The sequence below is a fragment of the Rhinoraja longicauda genome, chromosome 12 (genome assembly GCF_053455715.1).
Source record: "Rhinoraja longicauda isolate Sanriku21f chromosome 12, sRhiLon1.1, whole genome shotgun sequence".
Lineage (NCBI taxonomy): Eukaryota > Metazoa > Chordata > Chondrichthyes > Rajiformes > Arhynchobatidae > Rhinoraja > Rhinoraja longicauda.
The window spans coordinates 23552901-23570645 of NC_135964.1; positions in this window are offsets into that span (position 1 = coordinate 23552901).

Here is a 17745-nt window from a genome sequence, read left to right on the forward strand (position 1 = left end):
TAAGGAGTCCCGACCAAAATATGGAAACTTAGAAATACAGCAGCCAATTTAGAGATACAGCGCAGAACATCATGTATCCAGTTACACTGATCCTATCCTGACTCATTTTATTCTCCCCATATTTCTATCAATCCCCTCCAGACCCTACCACTTACCTACACAAGAAGGAAATTGTACAGTGGCCAATTAACCATCTTTAGGACGTGTGAGGAAGCAGGAACACCTGGGGCGAACCCATGTGGTCCCAGGAAGAGCTTGCAAACTCCACACAGACAGCATGGGTGGTCGGGATTGTAGCTGGGACTTTGAGGCAACAGCTCTACTTGCTCTGCCACTGTTGCCCCTTTGCACAGCAATATCCCACAAACAGCACCAAAAAAAAGATACAGTTGAGCTTGCATTATGGGGTGGGGAGTTTATGTTCCTATAAAAAGATCCATATTGTGATTTTAAAAAAATATATATATATATATATTATATGAAGCTACTTTATGTACTGCATCAGGAAACGAGGGTTTAAATTTTTTTATGTTGTGTTTGTTTATTTACTTTCTTTACACACATCAGTGAGAGCAAATTTTATTCTATATTTCAAATTTGTGGATTGTTTTGTTTAAGTTTGGAGATACAGCATGGAATCCACCTCATCCGTACCAACCATCGATCATCTGTTCACACCAGTTCTATGTTATCCTATTTTCTAATTTCTGGAACCAAATGGCCATAACACAGGGACCACCTGTTCTGCGACAGTTTGTCCTGGTGGTGTCTTTTAGCCTGAACTTCTTTTCATGAACCTCTCCCACCAAGACTTCCTTTTCCCAGATACAAGGATAGAAATCAACAGGAATCTTGGGGTCCAGGTCCAAAGCTCCCTTAAAGTAAAAACACAAGCATAAAGAGCGATAAAGATGGCATATGGCCATCTTTATTGGTCGAGGCATTGAGTATAAGAGTCGGGAAGTCATGTGCTGCTTTGTTGAACTTTGGTTAGGCCACATTTGGAGGATTGTGCACAATTCTGGTTGTATCATCTTTGCGTGAGGCTTTAGAAAGGATGCAGAAAAGGTTTAGCAAGATGCTGCCTGGATTAGAGCCTATTAGCTATAAGGAGAGGTTAATCAAACTTGGCTTGTTTTCTCTGGAGCACCAGCGGCTATAGGTAAACCTGATCTAAAATTATGTGAGGCACCAATAGTGCAGACTTTCGGGACCTTTTTCCAAGCGTAGAAATATCAAATACTCAAGGACATAGATTTATGGTCTTGGAGGGCATATTTTAAAGGAGATGTGCGGGGCATAATATTTACAAAGTGTTGTTGGTGCCTGGGGCATACTACCAGAAGCACAGGATATTTACGAGGCCTTTTAAGTGGCATTTAAGAGGATTCCAGATGGGTAAATGGGAAGGAAGCGTTATGGATCACATGCAGGTACAAGGGCGTAGTTTAACATATTATGTTTGCCACAGACATCTTTGGCCGAAGGGCCAGTTCCTGGACTGTATTGTTCTAACTGCAGTAGCATGAGGTGAATGGGCTTCAAGCATTATGTGTAATAGGAAGAAACTACTAAAATTGGAATTAAATGTGACATCTTCAAGTTTGCGAATGACACAAAGCTGGGTGGCAATGTGAACTGCGATAAGGATGCTGTGAGGCTGCAGGGTGACTTGGATAGGTTGGGTGAGTGGGCAGATGCATGGCAGATGCAGTATAATAATGTGGATCAATGTGAGGTTATCCACTTTGGTGGCAAGAACAGGAAGGCAGATTATTATTTGAATGGTGTCAGATTAGGAAAAGGGGAGGTGCAACGAGACCTGGGTGTGCTTGTACATCAGTCACTGAAAGTAAGCGTGCAGGTACAGCAGCCAGTGAAGAAAGCTAATGGCATGTTGGCCTTCATTGCGAGAGGATTTGAGTTTAGAAGCAAGCAGGTTCTACTGCAGTTGTACAGGGTTCTGGTGAGACCACACCTGGAGTATTGTGTGCAATTTTGGTCTCCTAATTTGAGGAAGGACATTATTGCTATTGAGAGTGTGGAGTTACATTGGCGACCCTCCAGTCCACAGGAACTGATCCAGTCGAGAGAACATTGGAAATAATCACAAATGCATCCATGATTTCTAGGGCCACCTCCTTGAATACTCTGGGATGCAGACCATCAGGCCCGGGGGAGTTATCTGCCTTCAGTCCCAACAGTTTACCTAACACCATTTCCTGACTAATAATAATAATAATAATGCATTTTATTTATATAGCGCTTTTCATATACTCAAAGACGCTTTACAGAGATTTAGAGAACATAGGGAAATGAATAAATAGATAAATAAGTAAACGAACAGAGAAAGGAGACAGAAGGTGAGGTGACCTTCAGTGGTTGAAGGCAGTACTAAACAGGTGAGACTTCAGCGATGTTTTGAATGTGGTGAGTGTGGAGGAGTCTCTAAAGGTTTGGGGTAGTGAGTTCCATAGGGTGGGAGCAGCGATGGAGAAAGCCCTGTCCCCCCAGGATCTGAGTTTGGTCCGGATGTGGGGGGATAGGAGATTGGCAGCAGCAGAGCGGAGGGTGCAGGTGGGAGTGTGCCTGTGGAGGAGGTCGGTCAGGTAGGATGGGGCCAGGTTATGGAGGGCTTTGTAGGTTATGAGGAGGATTTTGTACTGGATTCTCTGGGGGATGGGGAGCCAGTGGAGTTTGTAAAGGACGGGGGTGATATGGTCACGGATCGGGGATGGGTGAGTAGACGGGCAGCGGAGTTTTGAATGTATTGAAGTTTACTGATGATTTTTGAGGGTGCGCCATAGAGGAGGCTGTTGCAGTAGTCCAGACGGGAGGTGATGAAGGCGTGGATGAGGGTTTCTGCAGCTGTGGAGGAGAGGGATGGACGGAGACGGGCAATGTTTTTGAGGTGGAAGAAGGCTGTCTTTGTGATGTGTTTGATGTGTTTGTCGAAGGAGAGGGTTTGATCAAAGATGATTCCAAGATTCCGGATGTGAGGGGAGGTGGATACTGGGAGACCATCAATGTTGAGGATGAAGTTTTGGGTGGATTTGGGGAGCGTTTTTGGACCGATGGATTCCCTTCAGTTCCTCCCTCCCACTAGATCCTCGGTCCCCTAGCATTTCTGGGAGATTGTTTGTGTCTTCCTTAGTGAAGACAGAACCAAAGTACTCGTTTAACTGTTCTGCCATTTCCTTGTTACTATTATAAATTCACCCATTTCTGATTGTAATGGACCTACATTTGTCTTCACTAATCTTTTCCTTTTTACATATCTAAAGAAGCTTTTAGTGTCAGTTTTTATATTCCCCACCAGCTTTATTTCATGCTCTTTTTTCCCCCTCTTAATTAACCCCTTTGTCTTCCTCTGTTGAGTTCTAAATTTCTCCTAGTCCTCTGGTTTGCTGCTTCCTCTGGCCAATTTGTGTGCCTTTTCCTTGGATTTAACGCTATCCTTGATTTCCCTCGTTATCCATGGTTGAGCCCCCTTCCCCGTTTTATTTTTTTCGCCAAACATGGATGAAGAATTTTTGGAGTAATAATGTATCAATGAAAGTTTGTTCTTTGGCCTATGCCAGTACATTGGATATGCACTTGGGCATTGGTAAGAAGTCTATTGCTGTCCATGAGAAGGAGGTTATAGCCTTCAAGGGTCTGCTCCAAAACTCAAAAGAACGGCAACAATTGATGGAGAAACCCAGATGATTATAGGTCATCTGTGTTTGCGATAAATGAACGTCAATACATTTTTCCTTCTCTACTTCCTCCCATTTTAATGAGCACTTCAGTGTTTTTCCACTGTACCTTGCTCACCTCCTCTGGTTAACTCTTTGGAACAGTAGCAAATTACTAGATAAGATTCCCAATAAGCATCACCGAATAATGAAAGGCTTAGATAGAATGGATGTGGAGATAATGTTTCCAGTAGTGGGAGAGTCTAGGACCAGAGGGCATGTCATTGGCTACTTTTAAGCAGAGATTGTGTAAAAAGGAACTGCAGGTTGTGGTTTATACCGAAGATAGATACAAAGTGCTAGAGTAACTCAGCAGGTCAGGCAGGTCTGAAGAAGGTCCTGACTTGAAAGGTCACCCATCCTTTTTAGGGGCATTAAAGGTAATGGGCTGGATAATAGGGGAGAGTTTGGAGGTTGGGGGGATCTGCCATTCTTGCCAGTTTTGCTTGTATATTTTTGTGAGACTCGCCAGTCATGGTGAGGCACAGTGGTGCAGCAGTAGAGTTGCTGCCTTGCAGCGCCAGAGATCTGGGTTCGATCCTGACTAAAGGTGCTGCCTGAAATGAGTTTCTATGTTCTCACTGTTACCTGCGTGAGTTTTCTTCGGTTTCTTCCCATACTCCAAAGATGTAGAGGTTTGTAGTATAAGTGACTTGGTATAATTGTAAATTGTTCCTAGTCTGTAGGATATTATTAATGTACAGGGATCACTGGTTGGCATAAACTCGGTGGGTCGAAGGGCCTGTTTCCGCGCTGTATGACTAAACTAAACGTCTTCTGTTAAGGAGCAATTAGAGTGCCAGTAAGTGCTGGTGTCGGAGGCAACATTCGTTTCCTGTAATCAAGTAAAACTCATGTAGAAACAAAGAACTTCAGATGCTGGTTTACACCTATGATAGACACAAAGTGCTGGAGGAACTCAGCGAGCCAGGTAGCATCTCTGGAGAAAAAGGACGGCGATGTTTCGGGTAAAACAGTTATCCATATGCCAATTTTTCTTAAAGCTGCTTGTCGTGAGCACAGTGATTTGCATAATTGAAAGTTGATTGAAGGTTTGATGGAAAATAAGCAGCTGAAAATGTTTAACTTCTCCTTCAGAAATAATTAATTGAGGTATCTGAAGCAAGATTCAGAGGATGCAATGCCTCGGTGCTCTCAGCACTAAACCTGGCAAAATTTGGAGGGTGAGCAAGAAAAGAACTCTGTTGAATTGCTGACACAAAGAGCTGCAGATGCTGGTTTACAAAAAAGTGCTGGTGTAACTCAGTCGGCCAGATAGCATCACAGGCTCTATATCTACGCTACAATGGAGAGGGATCTCTGTTTCCTCATGCCTGGTTCACAACAGGCCAGTGTGCATGAACAGTGGGCCTGCAATTGTTTATTGTGAATTTGTATCTTCATATGTATCTTTAACTACACAAGGGATGTGACTGTAAACTATATGAATGCCTCCTGGATGAGAGACGGAATTGTTCTATTGTGAAGCATCTGTATTGTAATGTAAAATTACGCAGTTGTTCATTCATTGCAGAATATAGTAGCATTCTGCATTATAATGGTGCGAGTAAATTAATTACAGTGGGGGATTCGGGTTCCTATCTAATTTCTAAAAGTTCAATATATTTCCCTGTAAAAAAATGGTCATGTTTTATTATATTTAGTTTAAGGTTTATCTTTCGGTAATCGTAGAGCCATAGAATTGTAAAGTGTGGAAACAGACCATTCGGCCCACTTGTCCACTACGAACAGTGGGAGAACCCTTCTGTTCTAATCCCATCTCCCAACATTTGGTTGATAGCCTTCTATACTGAGCCAATTTGAGAGCTCTTCTGTCAGTAACTCAGCTTTAACCACTCTCTCAGGCAAAGCACTTCAGATACTTACCATCTCTTGATGAAGAAAGTTCCTTCATATCCCCTGAAAATCTCTTTTCCCCTTACCCTAAATCTATATCCTCTATTCTTATAGGGTGGCACGGTGGCGCAGCGGTAGAGTTGCTGCCTTACAGCGAATGCAGCGCCGGAGACTCAGGTTCGATCCTGACTACGGGTGCTGTATGTACGGAGTTTGTACGTTCTCCCCGTGACCTGCGTGGGTTTTCTCCGAGATCTTCGGTTTCCTCGAACACTCCAAAGACGTACAGTTATGTAGGTTAATTGACTGGGTAAATGTACCAAAATAAAATTGTCCCTAGTGTGTGTAGATAGTGTTAATGTGCGGGGATCGCTGGGCGGCGCGGACTCGGTGGGCCGAATGGCCTGTTTCCGCGCTGTATCTCTAAATCTAAATCTAAAATCTTATCTATCTGGAATACAAGGAAGAGTTTCCTGCAGTCTACCCTATCAAGAGCCATCAATTAGATATACCTCATTCATATCCCCTTTTAACCTCCTCCACTCCAGGGAGAACAGACTTCAGTCTCTCCTCATAGCTGAACTGCTCCATCCCAGGTGACATCCTGATGAAACTCCTCTACATGCTGTCCAACAATAATACATCCTTTCTATAGCACGGTGACCAGAACTGCACACAATTTCCCAGCTGAGATATGACTAAGGTCTTATAAAGCTGGAACATATCCTCCCTACTTCTGCAAGTAATGCCCCAATTTATGAAAACGAGAATCTGATATATTTTTCTCACCACATTATCTACCTGTGCTGTCACCTTGTCACCTTCAAAGGTCTACATACATGTACTCCAAGACTCTTCCATTCATGGGATATGTCCTGGCCTCATTAGTAGTCTCAAAATGCATCACCTCTCATTTTTCAGCCCAGTTCACCCACGCATTGATATTTTTCTGCTGTCTAAGAGACACCAATCTGTGTGTCACCTATGAACTTGCCGATAGTGCCTCCCATATTCACATCCATGTCATTCACGTGTATCACAAACAGCAAGGGTCCTAGCACTGATCCTTGTGGGACACCACAGCCATCCAATTGCAAAACCACCCTTAAAGCCTATTGCCGAGCCAATTTTAGATCCAATTTGCCAACATCCCAGATCCCATGGGCCTAAGCTTTAAAACCAGTCTCTGACATATCAAAGACTGTACTAAAGTCCATTTAATTCACATCTTCTGCCCTTCCCTCATCATAGACTATGTTACCTCTACAAAGTATTCTGTTGAATTAGTCGGACAGTATCTGCCCTTGATAGAGCCATGTTAACTGTCACTGATAAGTTGATGCCTTTCCAAATGATCATTACTCCACTCCTTCATCATTGTCTCCAGTATCTTCTCTACCACTCCTGTCAGGATCAAGTCTTTCATGAAAAACTTTGTTTGCGTGCTAGCCAGTCAAATCATACAAATATTACCATCTTGCCCTGCTTGCTTGCCCTGCCGCCATTTTTGTGTTATTATGTTATCCTCAAATGCAATGGAATTCCATGCAGTTCATTAGTTTCCCCATGACATACAATACACCAACCTGGAGTGCAGGAGGATGAAGGGTGATCTTATAGAGGTGTAAGATCATGAGTGAAATTGATACGGTGAATGCACAGTCTTTTACCCACAGTTGGGGAATCAAGAACCAGAAGACATAGGTTTAAGCGGAAAGATTTCATAGGAACTTGAATGGTAACTTTTTCACACATAGGGTGGTGCGTATATGGAATGAACCACCAGAGGAAGTGTTTGAGGTAGGTACTATAATGACATCTAACAGACATTTGGACAGGTAGATGGCCAGGAAAGGTTTAGAAGGATATTGGGCCAAACTCAGGCATATAGGACTAATGTAGTTGGAGCATCTAGGTCAGCATAAGCAAGTTAGGCCGAAGGGCCTGTTTCCATGCTGTATGACTCCTTGACTCTATAGTTTACAGACTTTTCCCTGTTTCCGTCCTTGAAAAATGGGACCAGGTTTGCCATCCTCTAGTCTTCTAGTATTTAGCATGTGACCAGGCAATGTTCACCACTTTCTGCAGCCTCCTTCGTTCCTGGGCATTGGGTTACTGAACCAGGCTTTGTTGACATGCCTATCAATATGCTTTCTGCCTGTACACCATTGCATCTCTACTGCATTGTACTTGTGCACATGACAATAAACTAAAAATGTTCGTTTCATGAAAATTTTCATTTTCATGAAAATGAATTTCTTCATTTCATGAAGAAATGAAATCTTCATTTCCTGTTGCAAGGCCTTGGTTCTCAATACCATCTCAAGTCCTCCTTCTATAGTTCGAGCACTAGCTTTCTGTATGCAATAGTAATCAGCAGAATGAATTTTCATGAAGTGAAATCAGTCTGAATGGAAATTCTGTTTTACTTGAAGGTCATTGAGCCCAGCCAATTCTCAGCAAGCCTTTTACATGCTCATACTTTCCAGAAGAGCTTGATAGCCAGCAAAAAGAAACAGGAGCCATCACCAATTCCTCTCGTCCCACCGGCTTAGAATTCCTGCAGTATTTGTAGTGACTGCACTGCACAAGAACTTAAACTTAAAACAGAAAAAAACAAAGTACTGCAAAGGCTAGTAATCAGAAAGAAAGACCACAAATATTTGAAACTATTAGTGAATCTAGTAACATACATAAGAGAACCTCGGTGTTGGGTGAACGGCCTTCCAAATTCCACTAGGGCTTTTGATTAAACGAACATACACCAGATTGCTTGGCGCGGTATCATAACAGATGGTCCACAGGTCTTGCCCTCACTAATCCATCTCCAATCCTCCCTTGACATCTCTTTCTCTGTTTTCACTGAATCTGCCTTCCAAAATGCACTACAAGCACAGCGACTTCCATAGCATCCCTGATCATGCATCCTATTTATTCTGACTGTGAATGAGCCACACAGACTGTAGCTGTACATGAAAAGTTCTTTATTCAGGTACGACAAACAGGCATTCTGGAGAATGCATCTCTCTCCGAGAAGCTCGGGAGAATATCTCCCAATCAAAATACCTTGTGTTTTTATACTCTTAAGAATAAAGATAACAGCAACTGTTTGAATCCAATTTCAATAGGTACAGTTGAATAGTTTAATTCAATATTTTGAGTCTTGACAAATAGTTCCATGGAATTACGCAGTCACTTCAGGAGTACATTGTAATTGACAAGATATGTCTGAATATTCAAACTCCTTGCCAGGGACCAAGTCATTCACATGGATGGACCAAGAGCTTCTTAGGACAGACATCCCAGACAATGTTGTAAGGGCTAGATTTCAGCGTGCACAAATACTCTCAGTTATTGATTGCTCAGTTGAAGATGTCCGCTACTTGGTTTGAAACAGGCCAATTAACGCTCAATGATTCAATGGATGCATGTGCACTGCACATTGAAATTCTTTAGCATAGATCACACATGCATGCGTTGCCATATTTTGCCGCCATTTACAAAAACTCCAAAGTCCGGTCCGTGCTCTTGATGTTCTGGAGTGGCTCCTGGTTCCGGAAAGCCTTAGGCTGCTGCAGGGCCTCCTCCATCGCCCTCGGCTGACTCAGCCTCTGAACCAGTGTCCCTTTGTGTCCGCTTTTATGACCTGGGGGCTCTTTCTGCATCTTACCTTGAAGGCGCTGGAGGCAATACCCTGAGCCCCATTATTTTGCATTTGGCCAATGTAGATGTCAAAAAACACAAAGTGCTGGAGTGACTCAGTGGGTCAGGCAGCATCTCTCGAGGATCTTACTCCAGCACTTTGTGTTTTTATTTAAGATTCCAGCAATTGCAGTTCTTTGTGTTTATGTCTTATGATCATGTCAGTTTACAAACTACATCTCTTAAGCAGCCTCCTGCCAGTAGCCAGCTCTCTTCAGATCAGTGATTTTTCTTTCGTGATGGTACGCAATGGTACAGCATAATAGGACCACTAAAGATTTGAAAACTAGATTTATGTACTGCAGCCAATAACATCTCGTGAACTGTATATGCACTGATATCTTTTAGTCTGCAAAAGCAGCACTGTTGCAGATAGGAAACTTATTCATGCAGCTCTGCTTTTAATTTCAAAACTTATTATTGCTTGCAGTTTATATTTTGAAGTAGTTTAGGAAGACGGGTTCTCACTTGTATTAATGGCAATTTCTTAAACTTTACAATTTGACTATGGATGCTTTCTCCTACACTTTATCCTTAATTATTCTGGAAGTCTACAAAGTGCTGTTTGTTCCTTTGGGTGGGGGTTTCTCACAGCAATAGGCAAACTTTTCCAGCATGTGAGAACCTTTTATTTAGCTGCAATCTGTGCTGCATGGATGGACAATTTTTTTTAAATTCCAATATCATCTCAAGAAAAAATAAAATACTGCTGAAAGGCTCTGAGTGAAAGCCTCTGCCCTTCGATCCCTTTGTATTCTTCGTGCCCTTTCCAATCTCGTCCTTTATCATCCCCTCCAAGATTCCGCTCACCATCAATAAGATCTACAGTGCATTCAGAAAGTATTCAGACCCCTTCACCTTTTCCACATTTTGCTACGTTACAGCCATATTTTAAAATGGATTAAATTCTTTTTTTTCCCCATCAATCTACACATAATACCCCATAATAAAAAAATGAAAACAGGTGTTTAGAAAAATTTGCAAAGGAATTAAAAAGAAATAACTGAAATATCACATTTACGTAAGTATTCAGACCCTTTGCTATGACGCTCAAAATTGAGCTTAGGTTCATCCTGTTTCCATTGATTATCCTTGAGATGTTTCTACAACTTGATTGGAGTCCACCAGTGGTAAATTAAATTGATTGGACATGATTTGGGAAGGCACACACATGTCTCTATAATGTCCCACAGTTGACAGTGCATGTCAGAGCAAAAACCAAGCCATGAAGGCAAAGGAATTGTCCTTAGACCTCTGAGACAGGATTGTGCGGAGATACAGATCTGGGGAAGGGTATAAAACAATTTCTGCAGCATTGCAGGTCCCGAAGAGCACGGTGGTCTCCGTCATTCTTAAATGGAAGAACTTTGGAACTACCAGGACTTTTCATAGAGCTGGCAGCCCGGCCAAACTGAGCAATCGGGGGAGAAGGGCCTTGGTCAGGGAGGTGTCCAAGAACCTGATGGTCATTCTGACAGAGCTCCAGAGTTCCTCTGTGAAGATGGGAGAACCTTCCAAAAGGACAACTATATCTGCAGCACTCCACCAATCTGGCCTTTATGGTAGAATGGCCAGACAGAAGCCACTCCTCAGTAAAAGGCAAATGACAGCCCGCTTGGAGTTTGCCAAAAGGCATCTAAAGGACTCTCAGACCATGAGAAACAAGATTCTCTGGTCTGATGAAACCAAGATTGAACTCTTTGGCCTGAATGCCAAGCGGCACCGTTCATCACCTGGCCAATACCATACCTAAGGTGAAGCATGGTGGTGGCAGCATCATGCTGTGGGGATGTTTTTCGGCGGCAGGAACTGGGAGACTGGTCAGGATCGAGGGAAAGATGAACGGAGCAAAGTACAGAGAGATCATTGATGAAAACCTGCTCCAGAGCGTTCTCAACCTCAGACTGGGGCGGAGGTTCACCTTCCAACAGGACAACGACCTGAAGCACACAGCCAAGACAACGCAGGAGTGACTTTGTGACAAGTCTATGAATGTCCTTGAGTGGCCCAGCTAGAGGCCGGACTTGAACCTGATCGAACATCTCTGGAGGGACCTAAAAATAGCTGTGCATCGATGCTTCCCATCCAACCTGACAGAGCTTGAGAGGATCTGCAGAGAAGAATGTGAGAAATTACCGAAATACAGGTGTGCCAAGTTTGTAATGTCATACCCAAGAAGACTTGAGAATGCACTGAAAGTTTTATTGCCTTGTACCCTCCAGTGCACCAACACCACCAGAGAGGAAACGTATGATGTGTGTTTGACGGATCTGGGACCGTACTTGCTGGAGTTTAGAAGGATGAGGGGGACCTCGTTGAAACTTAACAAATAGTGAAAGGCCTGAATAGAGTGGATGTGATAGATGATGTTTCAACTAGTGGGAGTGTCTAGGAACAGAGGCCATTGCCTCAAAATAAAAGAATGTACCTTTGGAAAGGAGATGAGGCGGAATGGCCTAATTCTGCTCATATGACATGAATTTATGAAAGCATAGGCCAAGAATTTGCACAGGCAATGGCAGAGAAAATGTCAAAGCTCGAATTATTATGTGTGATCTTTACATCAACTTCTGGCTTCAGCCAGTGCATCAAAGGCAACAAATTGAACTTGCTGCCAGGAATGCCCTCCCTCTTCCTCAAACTGCTATTTTGTTGGGATCAACAGAGTTTAATTTTCTCCAAATATTTGCAGACTATCTCTTTTTAAAAAAAAGAATATTTTCCATCAGAAGGAACTGTTCAGCCACATATCGTCAAAATTACAGCCTAATATTTTAACTGTCCTGAAAAATTATATTTACAAGTGTGAAGTCTCATTCACCCAGTAGGATACTTAGATTTAAAAAATATATATTTAGAGTGTGTGATATTTTAGATTTTCCCCAAGCCTGTATTTTTGTCTCCATTTTTATTTTGCTTTCTGTTCAATGATAAAAATGCAGTTTCACTCCTAATTTTCTTTTACACCTTGCATTGTTGTCTCTGATTGGTTAATTAGCTTTTCACCTGTCTGTTGCTAAATGCTCTGGGTCCACTCTAAATGGCACCCAATTCAAAGTGACATGAGAGTGAAGATAATCCAATTGGTAGAGCCTGCTGAATAACATCCTTCTGAAACTAGTGGAACTTTTGTAGTCACCTAGAACAGAACATGACAGGAACGGAGCCTTCGGCCCACAATGTTTGTGCTAAACTGATCTTATCTACCTGCACATCATTGATATCCCTCTATTCCCTGCTCTTTCATGAGCCTATCTAAAAGATTCTTAAATGCCACTATCGTATCTGGCTCCACCACCACCCCTGGCAATGCGTTCCAGGCCCCATTCACCTTCTGTGTAAAAGAAAATTGTGTCGCACATTTCCATTCAACTTTTCCCCTCACACCTTATAGCTATGGCCTCTAGTGTTGGACATCTCCACCCTGGGGAAAATGTTCTGACTGTCCACCCTGAAACGTCACCTATCCTTTGTCTCCAGAGATGCTGCCTGACCTGAGTTACTCCAGCACTTTGTGTCTATCTTTGGTACAAACTGCCTAGGTTGCACTATGGACTAAGGGCTTTGTTTTGTTTTTGCACTATATTAGTTTTTTTAATTTTATTTTGCGTATCATATCATCCATTGAGTACTGTGTTTAGTAAGTTGTGCTGCTGTAGCAAGTAAGAATTTTAGTGTTCCATTTTGGTACATATGACAATAAGACACTCGATTCTTGAGCTAATTGTCATTGGAGCCTAGGAAAGACCATGCCACACTATCCTGCAGACTAGGCAACTACATGGGGTATCACAGCCTACCTCAACCTATCCTTGTAGTGCCCAAGATTCTGGACAACAAAACTCATAGGGGAAACTATTGTAACTGAAATTAGAAGAGCTTCGACCCGAAATGTCACCTATCCACATTCTCCAGAGATGCTGCCTGACTTGATGAGTTACTCCAGCACTTTGTGTCTTTTTGTGTATCTGAGGTTTGTCTCCCTAACTGATGGCCATTGAGATTACTGGCCCAATCTTCTTACAGTTCCCCTACTTTCCACTAACTCAGTGGATTTAGAACCTAAATCTTCCTGTATGATACTAGCCTGCTAAACTCTGAAACATCAGGGATAAGCTGCTGTTTTGTCATGAAAGCCAGTTCTTATTTTAGTCTGTGCACAAACTACAGTGAAGCAACAAATTTCAGAACAAAATTACAGCCATGGTGCTTGTCAGTACCTCCCCACTAATGTGTTGTGTTGATCGTCATCATACTTGCAAGCAATAATTTTTCATTCTGTATTGTTCTGTTTGAAATGCAGTTTGCACCCACACAAACTGTAATAAGAATGATTCTAGGTCATGCTTATCTTTTAATCTAAGTACACTCTTTCAAATCTTCAAGTACAGTCCTTAATGGTTCTCCAGAGACCACTCTCAGTAAGTACATGGTGTCTGGTGTGGTTTTGCATATTGTACTTCAGGAAAGCTCCACCCCTGTCCTGGCCTGAGCTTTTGCAATGTTTCATAGATATTTAAGTTGACACTGTGGAAAAAATTATTATTGGAACTTATGTGAAATTCATGTTAATTTTATTGCCACTTATTAAAAATTGAATTTCTAGTTCCAATTTCAATTTTACCTACTTAACTAGTGATTTAAAACACAATCCGTGATCTCTGCTGATCTGTGAGTTTTGTGGCTCGGTGCCATAATCTGGAGAAACGCCACAGTCAATTCTGAGCCAGCCTTTGTGGAAGTCCAGGAAACCTTGGGGTTTATTGGTAGAAAGGCCTGACTGATATACTGATGTTTCCAGTGATCCTCTGGATAGTTTATGGGAATCAAAGGAAACTCCCTCCCCCCTGCAAAATACCCTGTAATCCTACTGAAGAATTCCCCAATCAAAGCTTAAAATGTGTATACTAGGTCAGAGAAGATGGATGTCAGCTGGATGTTGCTTCTACTTGCTGTCCAGAGTGACCTACTCCAAAGTACAGACGTGGACTTCAGGTGAAGTCCATATTAATTTTGTTGTGATATCTTCTATGAACAATGTATATAAATAATTGACAGATACTGAGAACCTTCTGGCACACACTGGCTGCAGTTAGCATCTTCAGAACAGGAAGGGAGAAAATTAGGCAAAGAAGTAGAAATTCCTGAAAATCACTGCTATTAATGCTGTTGGACAAATGTTTACCATGCATCAAATTCCCCCGTTTTATCTGAAAAGAAATAATACATGTGAAATATATAAGTTGATTAATTCCTTTCAGCTTATAGCATTATTTTTCAATATATCATATTAGAATAGGATATATTAAAGAAAAATGTTATTTAGATTTAGGTATATTATTATCGTGTGACCCATTGGCTGAGTGAAAAACTTTTGTTTCCTTGCTATCCAATCAAATCAAATATTACTATACAAAAATACAATCAAGTAAAAAAGTAACACAAAAAAAAGATACAGAGTGCAGAATATAGTTCTCAGCATTGTAGCATAACAGAAAGTCCAAAAAGTGGAGGCATCTTAGATAAGACATCTTGGTACAAATATGTCAGAAAAAAGTATTTTTATTTATGATTTCATTACTTGTGAGTTATATTGAACAAACAACTTTACCAAGGTTTGACATTCACCAGGTTTATGAAGACTGTGGGACATGTTTTCTGACCAGCGTAATAGTTGTTTCAATCTTCATGTATTCGCACTTATTCCATGGTATTCTAGCATACCCATCAACTCTTCTTTCAGTTTTCCTTACATATCCCGACATGTATATTTAGAAGTTGCCCTTAATCAGTAGTGACCTACTTCCTTCCTAGTCCAGGAACAATAACTTGAAGCTGGTTCATGATGGCTGGATTGGCAGTTGTCCTGGCCCTTGCAGTTTAGTACAAAGGCCACAAATCATTAAAACTGTTGGAAAGTTATGCAATCTGTGGGTTTCATTTCCTGGCATAAAATTGAATTCGGCTGGGGTTGAGAAATTGGCCAAAGATTGATTTTGAACGTCATTTTCATTCTATCCTTTTTTTAAATTAAGTTTTCAGTTAGCCCTCCTTGTACATGAATGCAGAAAAACATAATATTAGTAAAATGATACATTGTAAGTGGGTGCAAATTCCAGTAATTCTCTGGTTTGTGCTGTAATTGAATTCCCATGCAGCCAACAGTGAAATGAACAGGCTAATGGGAAAGAGTCAGTAAAATGGCACCTGCTGCTCTTTGATAAGAGTATCTGAAAATGTTTTGCTTTGTCACAAATGTTTTCAAAGACAAAGTAGCAGGTTGTTGTTAGAACATTAAATGCTATTAAATATGTAGAAGCAAGGAACTGCAGGTGCTGGTTTATACAAAAGGATCCAAAGTGCTGGAGTAATTCATTGGATCAAGCAGCATCTCTAGAGAACATGGATTGGTGACATTACAGGTCTTGACCCCTTCATCGGACAAAATTTGAAATATCAGCATTCTCCAGAGAGGCTGCTTGACCCACTGAGTTACTCTAGCAGTCTTGTGGCCATTTTGGGCACCATGTTATAGGAAAGATGGAAGGGTGCACAGAAGATTCACAAGAATGTTGCCAGGACTCGAGGGCCTGAGCTATCGGGAGAGGTTAAGCAGGCTAGGACTCTATTCCTTGGAGCGCAGGAGCATGAGAGGTGATCTTATAGAGGTGTACAAAATCATGAGAGGAATACATCGGGTAGACGCGCTGAGTCCCTTGCCCAGAGTGGGGGAAATCAAGAACCAGAGGACATAGGTTTAAGGTGAGGAGGGAAAGATTTATAAGAACCTGAGGGGTAACTTTTTCTCACAAACTGTGGCGGATGTATGGAACGAGCTGCCGGAGGAGGTAGTTGAGGCAGGCCCTCACTCGTGCAGTGTACGTAACTCAAGCCAAAGCCCGTGCAGGATTTACTCAGTGCTTGCTGATGGCAAGCAAGTAATATTCTGGGTTCCTGAGCACTCCTGGGATTTGAAGTTTCCTTTTCGGAGAGAGACCAAGAAAATAGAATATGGGATAGATTTTTAACACTGTGTCTTCCAATGATCAACCTGAACTTGGGTGGTGAATAACATAAATGACATAAACACCACCTTGTATTATTTCATCAGGCTTTTATGTTTGTGAACCGAGGCTATCATGGACAAGTGGGAGAGGGGAGGCACAGTGGTACAGCAGTAGAGTTGCTGCCTTGCAGCACCAGAGACCCAGGTTTGATCCTGACTGTGCAGAATTTGCACGTTCTCCCTGTGACTGCGTGGGTTTTCTCTAATTGATCTGGTTTCCTCCCACAGTCCAAAGACCTGCAGGTTTGGAGGTTAATTGGCTTTTCTAAATTGTTCCTAGTGTGTAGGATAGAACTAGAGTATGGGATCATTGTTGGTTAGTGCGTACTTGGTGGGACAAAGGGCCTGTTTCCATGCTGTACACTAAAAAATAAATTCAATAATATTAAAATGTTGGCAATAGTGATATAGCTTGTGATAGAGCTAACAAAGTGATACAAAGTGCGTCAGGCCAAAACGTCACCTATCCATGTTTTTACGAGATTCTGCCAGACACATTGAGTTACTTTAGTACAATGTGTCTTTTTTTGTAAACCAACATCTGCAGCTTCTTGTGTCTAAATATATATATATATTTTTTGTCTTTTGTTTTAATTCAAGATTGGGAGGGAGTGAAGAAATAACGTGGAAAGCAAGTTTTGAGCTTTGTGGTGCTTTGCTACAGAGTCTCACTTCCTCTGTCATCGCCTAATTTGGCATTTTCATTATGAACTTGGGATTTGTAAAAGGGCGATTGTCTCGATTTAATATTTTGTCAGTAATAAGTGGGATGTCGGGCAGAGATTTTGGAAGTTTGAAGAGTAAATAGGTAACAAAAGGCACATGGCCACCTTCTGTTCTGCCATGCATGTGATTAGATAAGCTGTCACATGGGCAACCTGGTGGTGGTGGTGGGAGAGGTGGAGTGCTGCATACCTTTGAACTGATTGCCAACACTAGATTGAACGGACACTTGCAAAGTATACTTGATTGTAGAGTTGTTATAAACATAGCACAAAAAGTAAGAAAATTTGTGTTTGGTAGATTATTTCTTTGTTGTAACAATGCTTCTTGGCAATAAATCTTATACCGTTGGAAAGCCTGTTTATTTCCCTTTTAAATTGTGCCACATTTGTAAGGAACATGCATTTGTGGGATGAGCAGCAGAGCTGAGTATGTGGGTTGCACCCATGAAAAATCTGCCAAATCTTCTCTGCCAATGCCAAACAGCTTATTCTGCCATTGACTCTTGTTCGGTGTTGTTTGCTGGATTGGATGATTGAAGTCTGAAGAAACAAGACATATTGGCAATTTAACAATTTATTCATTTAATAAACAGGAGCCTCAGTAGCGTGTGGAAGAACCATACACAGCCACAACAGCCTGGCACCTCCTCCTCATGCT